General features: G+C 48.9%; 1 protein-coding gene across 2 annotated transcripts in view; it reads right to left on the bottom strand.

Moving 5' to 3' along the window:
* FGF12 (fibroblast growth factor 12) overlaps nucleotides 1-16,705 on the bottom strand; it is a 127,043-nt gene that overhangs the window by 95,159 nt on the left and 15,179 nt on the right. The window contains exon 1 of one of the 2 annotated variants that reach the window (XM_054983191.1): nucleotides 9,935-9,987. The exons of the other annotated variant lie outside the window; for it this stretch is intronic. The gene's annotated coding sequence lies outside the window, so the exon portion shown is untranslated. Of the gene's footprint in view, nucleotides 1-9,934; nucleotides 9,988-16,705 lie in introns of those variants that run through there. 2 annotated transcript variants of the gene reach the window in all.

Below are 16,705 nucleotides of genomic sequence, written 5' to 3'. Positions count from 1 at the left end.
GAAGTGCTGCTAGGAGGGTGGCACCAGGTGCCCTGGCGGAGTCATGTGCCCAGCAGCCACCTATTTCAGCCCCTGAAGCTGACAACCCTACTTCCCAAGCTCAAGGTGGTGGCTGGAGATCTCCTGGAATTACAACAGATCTCCAGCTGGCAGAGATCACTTCCACTGGAGGAGAGGGCTGCTTTAGAGGGTGGACTCTATGGCCACCCTCTCCAGGCTCCACCCCCGGATCTCCTGGAATTTCCCCACCTGGAGCTGGCAACCCACAAGCTTGCCTCCTGCTGCCTTTCAAACCCCAGCCGGGGAGGGGGCAGTGCAGCCTCACAGGACCCCAGCTGGGCTCTCCTTTGCCGCAGCTCGGTTGGCCGGCCGCCCCTGGTGCAGGGGGAGCCCTCAGCTGGCCTGGCCTGGCGCCGGGAGGGTTAAAGGCTGAGTGCCCAGCAGCCCGCGCTGTACTTTGGCGGGCCAGGCTCCATGTGAGGTCCATGAGGCTCTGCCAGGGAGGTGCCGGAGTTGCTGCCACGATAACCCTCAGCCACCAGGGGCACGCACGTGCGCATGAGAGAGAACGAGACATGCCGAGGAGACGCTCCTGGCTAGGCAGAGAGGCTGAAGCAGGCAGTGGCTCTGGAGGAAGAGGAAGCAGGCAGTGCCCGCCTGTCTTGAGCAGCTGGGAGGCAGCGGGGCAAGTCGGGCGCCTGCTTGCCTGTCCAACAGCTGAGACATGGCTGCGCAGCTTCTCCCCTACCTGCCTTCTCCGAAGGAAGTGCTGTTGGCAAGTTCAGGGGCCACCTCGAAGTGCTTCTAGATGTGCCTTTGAGCCCGAGCTGGAGGCTCCCTCTACACCAGAGAGCATTGCGCTGCCTCAGCCCAGAGCCTCTGAGGAGGTGCCCATGGCTGTAGCTGCAGCTGCTGGGGGGGTGGCACCAGGTGCCCTGGCAGGCTCATGTGCCCAACATTGCCCCCTCCCCAGCACCCATTAGTGCCAGATCGGGAGCAAAAGTCAGTGAGTGCTGCTGGGAGCGACTCCGCTCTTATCCCCGCTACAGGGGCGCTAACGCACCTGTGCTCTGGAATAAGAGGTGAGTTGTCTCGAATACGCTTACTCAATTATGTAGTGAGATGACCTGAAAGAAAACATAATCCCGACCTGTCACTCTATCATATTCCGAGCAGCATGTGACATTCATTTGATTGTTTATGTATCCTTGTACTAGTCCCCCGTACTGTCAGCAATTGTGGTTTACTCGCATCGTGCCTGTGTGGTGGTATAAACGTAGGTGCCGCCTGGTTGTTGGCATGCCCCCTGCTGTGATAGTGTTTGACTTCTTCTAATAAAAGCCTTCGACAATATTCTTCTAATAAACCTTTTCTGCTTCTAAGATCACCAAGTGTGAAGCCTTGATAAAGTATTCAGGAAAGGAGAAAAGGGGGACCTCGTAGTAACTGGCAAACAGAGGTAATAAAAGTTTTTCCCAACAAAGATCTCAGGGCACTTTGGGGTCAGGAAGGAATTTTCCTCCGGGGCAGATTGGCCTGGGATTGTGGAGGTTTTGGGCCTCCCTCTGGCCATTGAGCATCCGTCACTGGGAGAGTGGTGGGGAAGTACCTGTAAATTTCCTGCACTGTGCAGGGGTTGGACGAGATAACCCTTGGGATCCCTTCCAGTTCTATCTTTCTCAAGGCCGAGGCTTTCCCCCTTGGGAAGAGCCTGCTAATTTCTCCACAGCTGAATCAAATTGGCTCAGGCAACTCAGTAGATTGTGCAGGGGTGAAAAAATCCACCTCTCATCCACCTGCCTTCCTTGCCCAACTCCCGTTTGGCGACAAGATGCCCCTCGTTCCATCCGAGGCTCCTTCCTCTGTCAAGAGAGACCTCCCGGCATTCCTCTCCGGTGGTTCAGCTGAGACTTCATCCTGCACGATTTGTGCAAACTGCTGCCCATAAGTCCTGCCCATAATGGGGCTGCACAACAGATCGAGACAAATGTTGCCTACAGCATTTTCTTAGTGGGCCAAGAAGGACATTATTAAGTCAAGGCTAGCTGGAGGCATGCACGGCAAAGGACTGGGGAGTGCTTGGAGGCTCCCGTGAAACAGATATGCTGTCTGATGCACCCTGCTTATCTGCCACATATGTCTATTGCACTCTGTGTTATATTCTGGGCCTCTGAGAATGTGTAGAGGAGTAGCTGTGTAGCTGTCTAACTGTGTAGCTGTGAATTGCTTATCTTGCAGGTGGCTACTTTCACTCTCTCGGCTGGCATGGGAAAGTGTCCTTGAAGTGCCGGTCGGAGCCGTATCTCCCTGAAACATGGAAGGAGCTCATCCTCCTCTTCCCCTCCCCCTCCCCCCTCCATCCTTCTAGCCTTGCGGGCCTAAATCCTAACGGTCCTTATCCCAGGGCGGGAACTTTGCCCTATAACTAACATTGCTTTCCCCCTTTTCGTCACTTCTGCCAATGCTGTAGTCTGAGCACACTGATACTGATGGATCTCTAATAAAGAAACTTTAACTGGACTCTTGGGGTGTCTACAGCGAAGTATCTGGGGATCTGACTGGCAGGGCCTGACATCATGCCCACCCCATGCCTATCTGCGTGTTTTTGCCCCAGCTCTACAGTTGCTGCCCCTCTGGCTGAGCTAAAGAAGTGCAGTAACTGGCGCTTGGATCCCTGATCAAAGCACCAGTTACTGCTTTGATCACGGATGTGAGGCCCCTCTCTGTGTTTACGTGATCCAAACAGCCCATCCCTTGAATCTAAGGCTGCTATTAGTCCTGCTGAGGAAAAAAATGTAGCAAGCAAACATGGCAATTACGGGTTAATGTGGCTTGCTGAGGGTAATAAATATGTGCTCCTATGTGCTACCTGTGCTTCACAGAATCATAGAATCACAGGGTTGGAAGGCACCTCCAGGGTCATCTAGTCCAGCCCCCTGCACAATGCAGGAAATTCCAAATACTTTCCCCTTCCCCATACACACAGTGACCCTTACTCCATGCCCAGAAGATGGCAAAACACCGTTAGGATCCCCAGCCAAACTGTCCTGGAGACAACTGCTACCTGACCCCGAGGCTGCGATCGGCATTACCCTGGGCATGTAAGAAGGGGCCACGAGAACTAAGCACTTCAAGTTCTCTAATGTCAGTCCTAGAAGTGCTCATGTTCTGTTTCAGCATTTCTTCAACTCTGTATCGGATCCTTGCTAATGCTGTGTCTTTGTAAACTTGTATTTATTTACCCTACGGCATCGTTTATGGAAATGTCCTTGATAGGGACTGTACTAATCACACACTGTGTCATCTGCCTTGAGCCTTGAGGTGGACTATAAATGACATTAATAACAGCAGCAGCAGCAGCGGAGGAAGGGGGCCAGGCTAGGAAGGCACCTCTTCCCCCCCCCCCAACCCAGGGCTCTTCCCTGAGCAAATGTGCTGCTGTCCTAAAGGGGCAATCCTTCTCTCTTATGCCTCTTTCATTTAGAAACACAGAGCTGGAAGGGATGCCAAGGGTCATCTAGTCCAACCTCTTGCACAATGCGGGAAATTCACAGGTACCTCCCCACCACTCCCCCAGTGTCCGCTACTCTATGCCCAGAGGAAGGCAAAAGACTTCCAGGATCCCTGCCGATCTGTCCTGGAGGAAAATCCCTTCCTGACCCCCAAGCGCCCTGAGATCTTCCAACTAGTGATACCAAGGGCTGAACCTGGGATTCGGGCGTGCAAAACCTGCCTCTGACTGTCCAGTTTTCAACCGCTGCTCTACTTGGGGCCTGGCTGGGCTGAGGGGAAAGGAATGCGCAGCTGCCCACAGCAGATCAGCTCCCAGACAGAGGCGCCTTTTGAATCTCCACGTCCCAGCCTGAAACTTTAAGGCGCCAGGAACAGTAGGCAGTGGGGCCTTTTCTGATCTTGACTGTAATGGATCTGTGCCTCCAATATTCCTTCTCCTTAATCAAATTTCATCTCTGACTCCGGGTCATGCTCCGTATGAACTACCAAGCCTTTGTTGCCTGGGAGGTCCATCGCTTCCCGTTAAGGGTCTCCAAGGCACGTTTTCCTCTCCTTAAGGCCCACCTGGGAGCTCTCAGATCGCGTTTCATTCCTTTCAGTTCACAGGTGAGCTCAGCCTTCCAGGTTCTCAGGGAGTCCCAACAAGGCTGTGTTCAGCCATCCATTTCCCTTTGCTTGGGCTTCATGCTCCCTTAGCCAGTTTTCTTGCTCAAAAACATGTGGGCAGAAATGCCCTCCACCCTAGAGATTCACTCGTATATTACAACAATTGGGACGGCTGGCTGCAGTTTTGTAGCTGGCAAAAGAGTCATGAGACTCCAAACACAGAACACCTCCCTGCTTAGTTATGCAAACAGGCCTGCGTAAGTAAGCGGAACCAAAGGTTTACCATCTAACGCCTTGCTAGAACGTCACACCTGGAGGGACAGAGACAGGGAAAACCAAAAAGTCCAATAGTATATTATCTCTTCTTCTTTAGGCAGGAAGATCAGAACTGAGGTGGGAGGGGGAAAGACTCCCAAGGGGAGACTATAAAACATCTCAGGACAGAAAAGGGCCCCTATGCTTTCTTATCTCTTAGGTTCTTCTGTGCTCAAGCCACAAAGGACGAAGTCTTCACCTGGGGACTCCCTCTTGATCACATGGGGAAAAGTTCCAAGCTCTGAAAACCCAGGTAACGGAGGGATTTTAAATGCTGCAATTTTAAGAGATACTGCCTTGGAGATAGATCAAAATGGGTATCCATGTTAGTCTGTCTGTAGCAATAGAAAAGAGCAAGAGTCCAGTAGCACCTAATCAAATCTGTGGTAGGGTAGGAGCTTTCGTGAGTCACAGCTCACTTCTTCAGCAGTGAGCTGTGAAGAAGTGAGCTGTGACTCATGAAAGCTCCTACCCTACCACAAATTTGGTTAGTCTTATAGGTGCTACTGAACTCTTGCTCTTTTCTAGCCTATTCTAATTTCACATCATTTAGAATAAGGACAGAGTTAAGGTTTAGAGGAGTGCGTTTCACGGTTTCTTTTCATCCTGGCTTAGCCAAAAGTTTGTTCAGAACAAGCATCCTCTTTTTATTTGTTGATTAAATCTTGGTATCCTTTGAATGCCCAAAGCCTGGCCTCTGTACCCACACCACCCCCTCTTTGGTCTGACTTTCCAAAGAGCAGTAAAGGGGAGGGGCAGCAGTTGAGCTCACCATCCCTCCAGCACAAAAATAGGAAGGTGCAACAGATGGTCCCGGCGCTAGCTAGTAGGCGTGAAGCGGGAGACCTGGCAACCATGTGGTGCCTTGAAGCAGCAACACAACTCAGAGTACTAGAAGTACAAATCCTTTTAGCGGGAGATGCCCATCCAGATTTGATGGTGGCAGGGGTTACTACTCAGAGGGAATCTGATACTCCCAGGATTAAGGGAAGGCGGCAGCATCGCTAGGGGGAGATCTGGGACAGCGGCGGGACTTTTCTGGGCTCCCAGACCAAGAGGGAATGGGGACGGGGCTCACGCGACAGCTTCCTCACAGCATATAGTGGACAGCAGCAGGATGCAACTGGTTTTTGTGGAAACCTGAGCAAAAGGGCCAAAAGGGAGACTCCCTCCCTCCCTCTCCTACTGGGAACTCACTGCTGGTCGTCCTTCACTTACGCCTTCCCAGGGCTGGAGGAAAGTACGGATCCCACTGCTGAGTGAGTGTGCGGTTCTGAGGCTCTGTTCCCTAAACCCGAACCGATCCCAAAGGTCCCAAACAGCTGCCCTCTTCAGCCAAGCATTGGGGCCAACCAGGCTCAAGGGGTACGAATCTTCTCGCAATGGGCTGGCGTGCAGACCTCTCCCTTGCTTCTTCCGGGCCATCACCTGCCGCGTCTTCGTTTGAAACTTGCTCTTGGATCAGTACCAATAACACCCCCCTTTCACCCACGAACACACTCCACCTGATGCTCTGCGGGCTTTGCCTTCTGACTTCTTATATCAGAAATTCATCTGTTATACTCTTATATCCACAGTCCTGGAACATGGTTACTTTATCAGCCCCTTCTCAGGACTTCCCCGCACAGATATATTTTTTTTCAGTACTCTTTGCAATCTCCAATACAAGTTCAATGTGGTGTAATGGTTAGAGCGCTGCATTATGATCTGGGAGATACAGGTTCAAATCCCCGCTCAACCAGGAAGTTCACAGGGCAACCCTGAGCCAGCCATTCCTTCACAACCTCACCTACCTCACAGGGTCGTTGCAAGAATAAGGCGGAGAAGAGAGAACCACAAATGCTGCCCTGAGTTCCGCAGGGGAAGAGCAAGACAAAAATGAACTAGACAGAGAAAGAGACGGGCACGGATGCCATAGTGCCAATCCAGCATTTTTAAAAAAAACATAAAGTATGGTGAATCCTACATCATCAACGGCAACAAGCAACTGTGTTCAGAGGAAATGTGCTATGACTCACGGTCAGAAAGCAAAGAGCGAATGTTTGAGCAAAACTGAAACACAAGCCTGGATGGAGGCAAAGATGCATAGTCCCATAGACCACCGAGGGGTTTACGTCCAAGTAAATGGTCTTAAAACTTAAGGTTGCCAAATGGCCAGGGGGGGAAATGTGATGTCCCTTTATCAGGAGTTCAATTTGCAGACACTTTTCAGGGCATGGAGCTGAATAATATCACCTGATAATTGCTGCAGATCACATTTTTATTAGAGGAACAACTACAGAGACCAGTTTAAAAGCTGGCAGCCCTTTGAGGACGACAGCCTCACTCTAGCCCTTGCCGGAACCAAAAAAGGGACTTTACTAATCTAAAGGGGGAGGGGCAATTAGACTGCAAGGTCAGTTTTTTTAAAAAACACAGAGCGGTTGAACTGAGCATGCAACCACGTGCCAATAAAATAACATAATTTCACAAAGCAATAGAAAAGCAACAAATAATCCATATATAAATACAGGATTTTTTAAATAATAGTCATTATGTCCATTTCAATGCTAGTTGCATAGGGACTGGTAAAAGGCTGTGGCAATTGATTTCAATAAGATTGAAGAATATACAAAGTATGACTTTGGGGATGACTGAAAGCAATACTTCATCATTCCCCAGAGACCCCCATACACACCTTGGGGGTCAATACGACATCACTGCCCCATCAAGGACTAGGGAACCCTGCCGGGGCAGAGGCTGGATGGGCCAAGCCAGAGGCTCCAGGCGTTTACCGTCACCCTCTCCCCTAGCAACTACCAAAACAGAACGACTACAGAGCTGCAGCTGCCCTACTGAAATGTGAGAGGAGGATCTCCTCTGCTTGGAGTTCATTCAAGTAAATCAGAAACTGTTTGCCCTGTGGTTTAATTGGCAGCTTTGGCGCATTAAGAGTTGCTCAGTTGAGTCATAAATCAACTCCCCCCCATATGACAGCTTCAGTTTCAACATAAGAGAAACAAGAGGAATCAACAAAGAAAAACTGTAAACTCGTTTTGGCAACGCCTGCATTTTCTGGCATTGTAACTGCTGCCTGATCCTTTCAGCAAAGGAGACACCACCACACACAAACCGAGGGGAGCTCTGCCTGAAAAACAAGGTACAAACAAACCAAAGTAGGAGGCTTTCCCGAGCTAACAAACAAACTACTGAAGGACTATCGGGAAAGAATGGCAATGAATAAAAGTCAAAAACTTTTCAGTATTTCCATGGGTATGAAAATGGTTAAACCTCTAATTCAGAGTCAAACTTAAACATACAATTCTAACAGAGTCAAGCATATATGACAATTCAAAATTCAATACAATCAAATACACTGGTATTATGTAATACTTGTATTTTTAGAAAACTGTGAAATGAGACTGAATGGTGGTCTTCCAATTTGGCCCTGAAGAAGTGGATTACACACAAAACAAGCCGACTTGTAGGGCGGAGGGACCCCCTCGGAGGATCCTTGTCAGCATCAGTGACTTTTCTACACACAACAAAAAGTAGTATTTACAGAAACTGTGGGACACAGACTGGTTTGACCTGCTACAACAGAGACTCCTTGTAGGAGGGATTTGCGTTTACTCTTGCCAGTTTCTCAGCTAATTTACGGGACATCAGAGAATCTGTCCCTTTGATGCTGGGATGGTTTGTCCACACATACGGCGTTTGGGAAATTTGATTGTATTGAATTTTGAATTGTCATATATGCTTGAATTGTATGTTTAAGTTTGACTCTGAAGGTTTAACCATTTTCATACCCATGGAAATACTGAAACGTTTTTGACTTTTATTCATTGCCATTCTTTCCCGATAGTCCTTCAGTGGAAAACAATGTATGCCTGGCAGAGGCACTCTCTGGGGGTGCTGCTGGAGGCAGAGAGGGGCGGGGGGGGGACGAATAACTTGTGCTGTGTCCCCCTTACGTACACGGGGTTCAGATGGCTGCTGTCCAAGGTACTGACGGGCCTTGGGGCGTTCTGCAGCTCTCGGTTCCAAATGACAAGCTGGGGACTTGGGTCTGGGACTCAAGAATTCAAGCTTCTTTTTGGAAATTTCAGGTGAAATGCGAGAAGCCATGCTTTGGGGGGGGGGTGGGGTGAGAAAAGGATTTGCTTAGAGTCTCTCTACACAAGACATCTTACACGGGGACACTCAAGTGAAAGATCTTACACTTGTTCTCCTATTGTGACTTATGCATGCATTGCAAGGGAGACAGAGCAATTAATTAATTAATTAATGTCATTTGTAGACCGCCTTTCTCACTGAGACTCAAGGTGGATTACACAGTGTAAGATTCGAACAGTCAACATCCGGAACATTCAACACGAATATTCAAGTACACTTGAATATAAGACCACGCAGGAAGTAAGTCATTTGAGCATCTCCCCGTAAGATGTCTTATGTAGAGAGACTCTTACACTTCTAACGGGACACAGGATATTGTTTCCAGGTTGGTTTCTAATATGGTTTTAATGTATTGTACGCATGTTTTAAAGGTTATTTTCATCCAGTTTTTTTATTATTATTGTTACCCTTCCTTGGGTCTCAAGATGTTTGGGCAAAAGGTGGATATATAAATATTTTAAATAAATATATGACTTTTTTTATCATGCTTATAATCAGCCTTGAGTCCCAGCAAGAAAGGTAGACTACAGATGAAAGAAGTCATACAAAAGATCTCCGCCTCACAGGCTGAATCCAACACGGCATTTTGCTTTCTCTGGGTGACAGAACTTGCTTTTTTTTTTCTTCCCTTGGTGCAGAGTTCAGATCAATCTATGATACAGATTTTTGAGCTCTTTTTAGGACAAACTATCTCAGCATGGCTGCTACAAAAAATATAGACAATTTCATGGGGAGGGGAGAAAGTTTTCCTTCCTCCACATCTTCCCTGCCATCAACCAAGCAGATGTTCCCATCCTGTGCTGGTTCTGAGGGCTGAAAGGACCAGCACTGATAGCAGAACGTGCATCGGTATAGTGCCCTCAAGCCATAGCTGACTTATGACCCCCCCCCCCGTGGGGTTTTCATGGCAAGAGACTATCAGAGGTGGCTTGCCATTGCCTGCCTCTGCAGCCCTGGTCTTCGTTGGAGGTCTCCCATCCAATTACTAACCAAGGCCGACCCTGCTTAGCGTCTGAGATCTGACAAGATCAGGCTCACCTGGGCTATCCAGGTCAGGGCAACAGCTGAATAAAGGGCTCCCAAAAGCTAAGACTGGTAACATCTGCTTATAGGCATGCACACACACACACGTTTTGTTTTTACTAGCGCTAATTTATTTATCCTATATCATTTTTCTTTTTAACAAATAGTAATGAAAATAAAGATTTTTTTTCCATCATCTGTCAGTCATTTTTCGTCCCCAAGTCGGACCAGAAACCTTCTTCAGGCTTGTAGTTCTTGCACTCACAAGACAAGCCTCCCTCGCCCACCTCCCAGTGTGCTCTGATTTCACTCCTCTGCCTACCTTCCGCTGAGCTGCTCTAGATTCACTGATGTCTCCACACTGCACCATTTTGGCAGTTGGGCTTCCCAGGGGCTGAGCTTGCAAGGTCAATGGAAACCGCTCTTCCCCACCCAGGCTTCACCCGGAAGCACACTCCTCTGGTTTTTCAAAAGTCACTAGCTTTTGCCAAGCTGATCTGAAATTGACAGCACAACTGACATCGCCATCTCCAAAAGCTGGGCCGAACCTGGGGGGAGGGGGGAGGAGGGGGGAGCAGCCTCCACACCCAGATGGCACACAATCCCCAGGCAGGGAAAATCTTTCCTGCACTTGCACTGTGTAGAGCAATTTCCTCCACCCACACTCCAGCTACACTGCCAGATGCATCACCAGAGGAGGAAGAAAAGCAAGCCGACAGCTGCAGAAGAGGTGTGCAATTCACTAGTGCAAGGCTGGAGCTGGAGTTTGCACGCCACACTTCTTCGTTGTAAGGGGGAAATGAATCAAACTTGGTTACAGGGAGCAACAAATGTCAGAGATGGGAACACAGACGGCTGCTAAGCCTGTTCAAAAGACACATGCACGCACACACACCCCAACCTATTCCTGACAAATACGGAGGTGGGTGGGGGGTGTTGGGTGCCACTCAGTAGCTTCTTAGACATTTACCTCCCAGTCTGTGTGCACAAGGCTCTGATTGCCTGTAGCTCCTGCTCAAAAAGCATACTCTGGGATGGCACATGATGACCACCTCAGCAATAAGAGTTCCTTTACTGTTTGTATGGTGCTGTAAATGTTTAAATGTGACAAGCACTTGGGAGGAGCAATTAGGTGGGCAGGTGCTGCCAGTGCGCTGAGAGGAGGGCAGAGGAGATCCCTGCCACAGCTGTGCCAGTGGGCACTTTATGCCCATCCAAAGAACTCACCTGCCCCAACAGGGGCTTCAGTCACCCTAGGAGGAAGAGCGGCCGGAAGGAAGGCGCAAGCCAAACACTTCTGAGGGAGGGCAGGAAGGGCTACGTCCGGGCTTAGTTCTCGTGGCCCCTTCTTACATGCCCAGGAGAATGCTGATCTTCACTTTGGGGTCAGGAAGCCATTTTCCCCAGGACAGTTTGCCCAGGGGTCCTGGAGGGCTTTTTTTACCATCTTCTGGGCCTGGAGCAGGAGTCACTGGGGGGGGTGGAGGGAGGGGGAGTGCGGTTGCGAATCTCCGGCATTATGCAGGGTTGTTGTGAGAATTAGATGAATCTGAAGGTCCCTTCAAACCCTATGCTTCTAACAGACTGAAAGTGCTGAATGGTGTTATTTTATTTTATTCATTCATTCATTCATTCATTCATTCATTTATTTATTTATTTATTATATTACATTTCTAAACCACCCTCCGGTGTAACAACAATTTACACATACAATTTAAAACAGTAAAACCGTTATGCCCGTCTCTCTCTCTCTCACACACACACACACACGCACACACACAAAGAGAGAGAGAGAGAGAGAGAGAGAGAGAGAGAGAGAGTCTTGAAGAACCACGCCTGGAATTTCTTCATAAAAGATAGGTTATATGACTTCGTTCATGTTTAAATTAAATCATTTGCAATAGGTTTTTTTAAATTTTTATTGGTGAGCATAATTTCAAACAATATTTCAATTAAACCCTATCTGATTAAATCTAACCTAATCCCCCCTTTCCCCCTCTCCTTCTTGACTTCCAACAGCTTTCCAACCCTTTACCCCCTTTATTACTTAACATATCCTATATTAAACAATCAAGCATCCCTACATAGCAATCCCTGCTCTAAGCCCTAATCATTTGCAATAGTTGATGTAGTCATTTCTTAAAACAAAAATGACACCCATATTTATTTCTTCATACCCAATTGTCACAGGCTGGCCCTTGTGTTGGTCGCCATAAGCAGGCAATAGGGCCATCAGTTACGCTCGTATCAGTTCTGTAAACCAAAGGGACCACACGTATTTGCAGAGAGAGAGAGAGCGATGGAGTAGTGGTCAGGGTGTCAAACTGGGAGGTGGGAGAGCCAGGTTCAAATCCTCATCTGCCATGGATGCTTATGACATAACCTTGGGCCAGTCACACTCTCTCAGCCTAAACTACCTCACAAGGTTGTTGTGAGGATAAAATGAAGGAGAGGGAAATTATTTAAGCCATTTGGGTCCGGCCACTGGGAAGAAAGGGTATAAATGAATAAATACTTAAAAATAATTTGGGGGCACTCCTCCCCCCCTCCCCCAAACTCTTATCCATAACCTATGCTCAGGCATCACAAACCCCACAGACATTATTCTGAGCGACCACTGGGTAATCACTAGCAAGGAGTGGAACTGGAGGAAGGGAGGGAGGAAATGGGGTTTCCCCCTCCCCGCCACGTGCTCACAATTCTCTTGTTGTTTCACTGTATCGATTTCGAAAAATTGTAAATCCCTTTCCCCATATGAGAAACTGCAAAATATTTTACAAAAGCAAAAAGCAAAACAAAACCCCTTAAAGGGTCAGAAAGTGACCACCTGAACTGCAGACGCACCAAAAAGCATCCGGCCTTTGGGAAGCCCAGCAAGGAGCAAAGGGAATGGACCTCCTGAGGGTGCACTGCAAGCCCCGGACCCTAACAGGAGAGGCCCCGCTTCACGGGGAAGCCCGTTCTGCTGCCTGGTCCGGCAGCACATGAATCGGAGCACGCCGTTTTAACAAGCGGGCAGGTTCCAGACGGTTAGAACCATCCCCTTGAACCTGAAAGAGATTGGAAAGTCAGTTTCAGGACAGGTGAAACCTACGATACAAGATGGGAAGTTAGCCCCTTGGTGTCCGTGGACCCCGAAGTGCCTGTTCACACATTATGGAGTCCACAGGCAGGGACTGGCTCCCCTCCCTGAGTCAGAAGCAAGGAAGTCACACGTGGGCTGTGGATCCTACTCAATCCTCATACATGCAGGGCCTGGGTAGGAACAGGACCACAGTGAAAGCAGAGAAGGCGTTTCCGCCTTCCCCCAGCACCGTTTTCCCAACCAGAAAGAGCCCTGGGGGAGGTGCTACAAGGGGAAACCCACGGGTTCCACGGGACGCACGTGGCTTTCTGGAAGAGGCCTAAAATCTGGGGAAATGGGACAGGAGCTGGCAGGCTGAAGCCCCTTCTGCACGTGCCCCGTGGTCCTGATCCTAATCACACACGTGCGAGAACTGAGGAGAACCCACAACTCACACGTGACTGTGTGATAACCGTCATGAGGACGATAGCCGGACCCGACTGTGGATTCTATAATGTGCGAAAGAACACTCTCCCGGTTGTTCCTGCCAGCATGCAAGGAAGTCACGCTGCCAGCTACTTTTTCCTTCCGTGCACTGCCTGCCCCAGCCCTCCCCAACCCTTGGTGCCCTCCCCCAGTACCGTGCAACCGACAACCCCTTCCTGGCAGGCTGAGCTATGGGCACCCTTGGGACACAGAGCCCCCTCCAGGCGCCCCCCCTGGTTTCATGAGCTGGAGGCTAAGAGCCCCCTGGAGCTGCTTTGGATCACTGGGCTAGAAACATTGGGAAACATACCCCAAAATCCAAGACCCAACACTGGAAGGTCCGTCACCAACAGCTTAGAATGTGGCCTGCTCAGCTCCTCCGGTGGTCACAACGGCCTCCGCTGAGATCCATTTTTCAGAAGAACAGCATCGCTATCAGTCACCCTGGAATCCCAGGGGACTAAGCTGCCAGCTGGGCCTGAACCATCCAGACCACTTTACGCAACATCATTCAGCCGTAATTCAGCCCGCAAAACGCACAGGCGTTTGGGCGAGGAGGCCAGCCGAAGCCACGGTAAGCTCCAACAGGCCAGATGAAAAATCACGGGCTGGTGGGCATCCGTAAATGGCAGGCTCTTTGCAGCCTCAATTTGCTTCTTGGGGTGGTGGTGGGGGGGTTAATGGATTTTACTGATCCAAACCAGACCTCCAGATCTGCGATGAGCATTTTAAAGGAGAAGAGGCATCCTTTAGCAACACTTTGCCCCTTTAAAATGTCGATAAACAAGGAGGCCACTTTGGAACAGCAAAACTGGGGACAGGTTGCAACCAGGCATTGCTGATGAATAAACAGGTTGGCGTTCTTGTCAGGAACGCCTCCTGTCAGCTACATCGAGCGCACAAGCTGGCCTGTTACTGACATGTGCTCCATGTGGAGCTGCCTTTGAAGATGTCCCCAGAAGCTTCAACTGGTGCAAAATGTAGCTGCAAAACTTCTCTCCAGGGTCAGCTGCTGGGAACACTTAACTACAGGGCTGGGCCAACAGTGCTATTTGCTTCTGGGGCCCCTTCACAGTGTCCTGTTATTACCCTGAAAGTCATTCCTAGCCTGGGTCCTTCGTACTTCTCCAAGTACATCTCCCAGGCTGCTCCCATCCATTGGTTATGCTCCTCAGGTAGCCTCCTCCTGGAGGCAGCCTCCCCTAACATTGCCCGTATGGCAGCACTTAGGTGCTGGCCTTTTTCTGAGGTAGGTCCAAACCTCTGGAGTGGCTTACCAGAGAGGATGTGGAGGGTGCCTTTACTTGCTGCCTAAACAGGAAGGTGTGTCAGACAGTTTCATTCCAGAGGGCATGCATGGAGAGTTAATATTTTAGCACCAGAGGAGTCAGCCGTGTTAGTCTGTAGTTGCAAAATAGTAAAGAGTCCCAGACTAACCAACTGCATTGTAGCATAAGCTTTCGAGAACCACAGCTCTCTTCGTCAGATGCATCTGATGATGCATCTGACGGAGAGCTGTGGTTTTCGAAAGCTTATGCTACAATAAAGTTGGTTAGTCTTAAAGGCGCTACTGAACTCTAACGTTTTAACAGATGTGGCTGTTTTTTTAATCGGTGCAATGTTTTTATTTTGTCTAAGAGGAGAAGGCAGGATATAAATACTGCCCAGTGAGCCACAAGCTCCTACTCCTTGACTTGGCAGCACTCCAACTCTCGTCTTCAACCACCATGCAAGCAACTCCTGGGCCAAAACGTCATGAGCTCAGAGGGGAGGAGTGTGCCCACCAAACAGGACTTCCATTGCAGGTGCTGCCCGTTCGTTCCTCTTCTCTGCTACCTGCTGTTTAACCAGTGGCCTCTTAGCTGACCCAGGGCCAGGAGTCTTGGTGAGGAACCTTTGCCAAAAGCCTCTTGGAAGTCGAAGTAAATACCGCCCTTGTCCACATGCTTGTTAATCATCTCAAAGACCTCCCAAAGTTTGGTAAGACTGGAATTTTGCATGAGTTATGCTAATTTTCCCTCAGCAGGATTTGTTCCTCTGCATGCTTACTAATTCTATCATTAGTAACAGTTCCTACTAATTTACCTGGGACGGATTTTAGGCTAACTGGCCTGTAATTCCCTGAGTCCCCTCTGAATTCCATTTTAGAAACAGCGGTGACACTTGCCACTTACCTGTTTTCTTTGGGGACAAGTTACACATACCCGTTTAGTAGATCAACAATTTCATCTCTGAAATGTGTCCTGGAGCCTCAGAGCATGAACGGAGTAGCTGGGCCACTAAATACACCTAACCTGCACACCCCACACCACCAAACAGAAGGCAATTCCTCAACTGTACCTCCTGGAGAACACAGGCTGCCAGCTCCTGGCCTCACACGCCACCAGAATTTCCTACTGCTCAGGGGATTCTAGAATGATTTATTTGGACCGCATCCACTTGAAAATTACTTGAATCATCACCTACAACTTGGATCAGATGGAAGCCATTTGGAAAAAAAGCTGAGCTGTCACTGGCATTCAAACCACGATCCAAGGCGAGACAGTTCAACTTCGGAGCAGCCACCTGGATCAGGCTCGCGTTAGCTGCTACGCCGCCGCCGCCCCCCCTTTCAAAGGCATCTTCACTGCCCAAAAACCTTTGCTGCCATACAGTTCCATTCTAACCAGAGTTACACCTTCTAAACCTGCTGCAGTCCGTGGGCTTAGAGCCAAGCTACAAGTGACGCCTGACACAGGTTGGACACTTGTCAGCTTCCCTCAAGTTTTGATGGGAAATGTAGGCATCCTGGTCTTGCAGCTGTAACGGAGAGCCAGGCTGTAAAACCAGGACGCCTACATTTCCCATCAGAACTTGAGGGAAGCTGACAAGTGTCCAACCTGTGTCAGGCGTCACTTGTAGCTTGGCTCTGAGTTGGAAGAGCGCAACTCTGCTTAAGGCTTTACTATCAATGTGTGCTTCTGACGGATGATTTTATTTGCTTTGAGCCTGGCCGTCCCTTTTAATTTCAGCTGCTGATGAATGGTGTTGTGCTTTTAGGTTCCGCTGGTTGCTTTTTCAGATTATTGCTTTTTCTGTTTTTCTTCTACAGTATGTTGGGGTGTAATGGGAATATGGTTTAGGGCGCATTAAACCACAGTATTGCACGTGTACTCTAGAGAACTGTGTATGGCTTCTGTCTTGTCTTCCAACAGGTTGTATAACTACACAGATGTCCCTTTCATTTTTGGCAACCAATTAAAAGTAGTGAATAGTAATAGATAAACGGTTCTGTACTTTAAAAAGGACCAATGATGATCTGCCCATTTAATTTTTCTGGTCACCTTCTAATGATTTATATAGCTTATCTTGCATCTGGACATAGCATCATTTTTGGCTAGGAAGAACTCCACATGACTGGAAGTCTAAATGATCCGCTAAATCTAAAACCAACCCTATTTTTCTATTGATGTCACATGTGAAAGATCTTAGATTTCTCAGTAGATAGCACATGTCAATTAGTATAAAAGATGCCACCCAGATTAGGAGCTGGGGGGTTGATGA

The sequence above is a fragment of the Eublepharis macularius genome, chromosome 6 (genome assembly GCF_028583425.1).
Source record: "Eublepharis macularius isolate TG4126 chromosome 6, MPM_Emac_v1.0, whole genome shotgun sequence".
Taxonomy (NCBI): domain Eukaryota; kingdom Metazoa; phylum Chordata; class Lepidosauria; order Squamata; family Eublepharidae; genus Eublepharis; species Eublepharis macularius.
The sequence above is the reverse complement of the archived record's forward strand: the minus strand, read 5'-3'. Positions and strand labels throughout refer to the sequence as shown.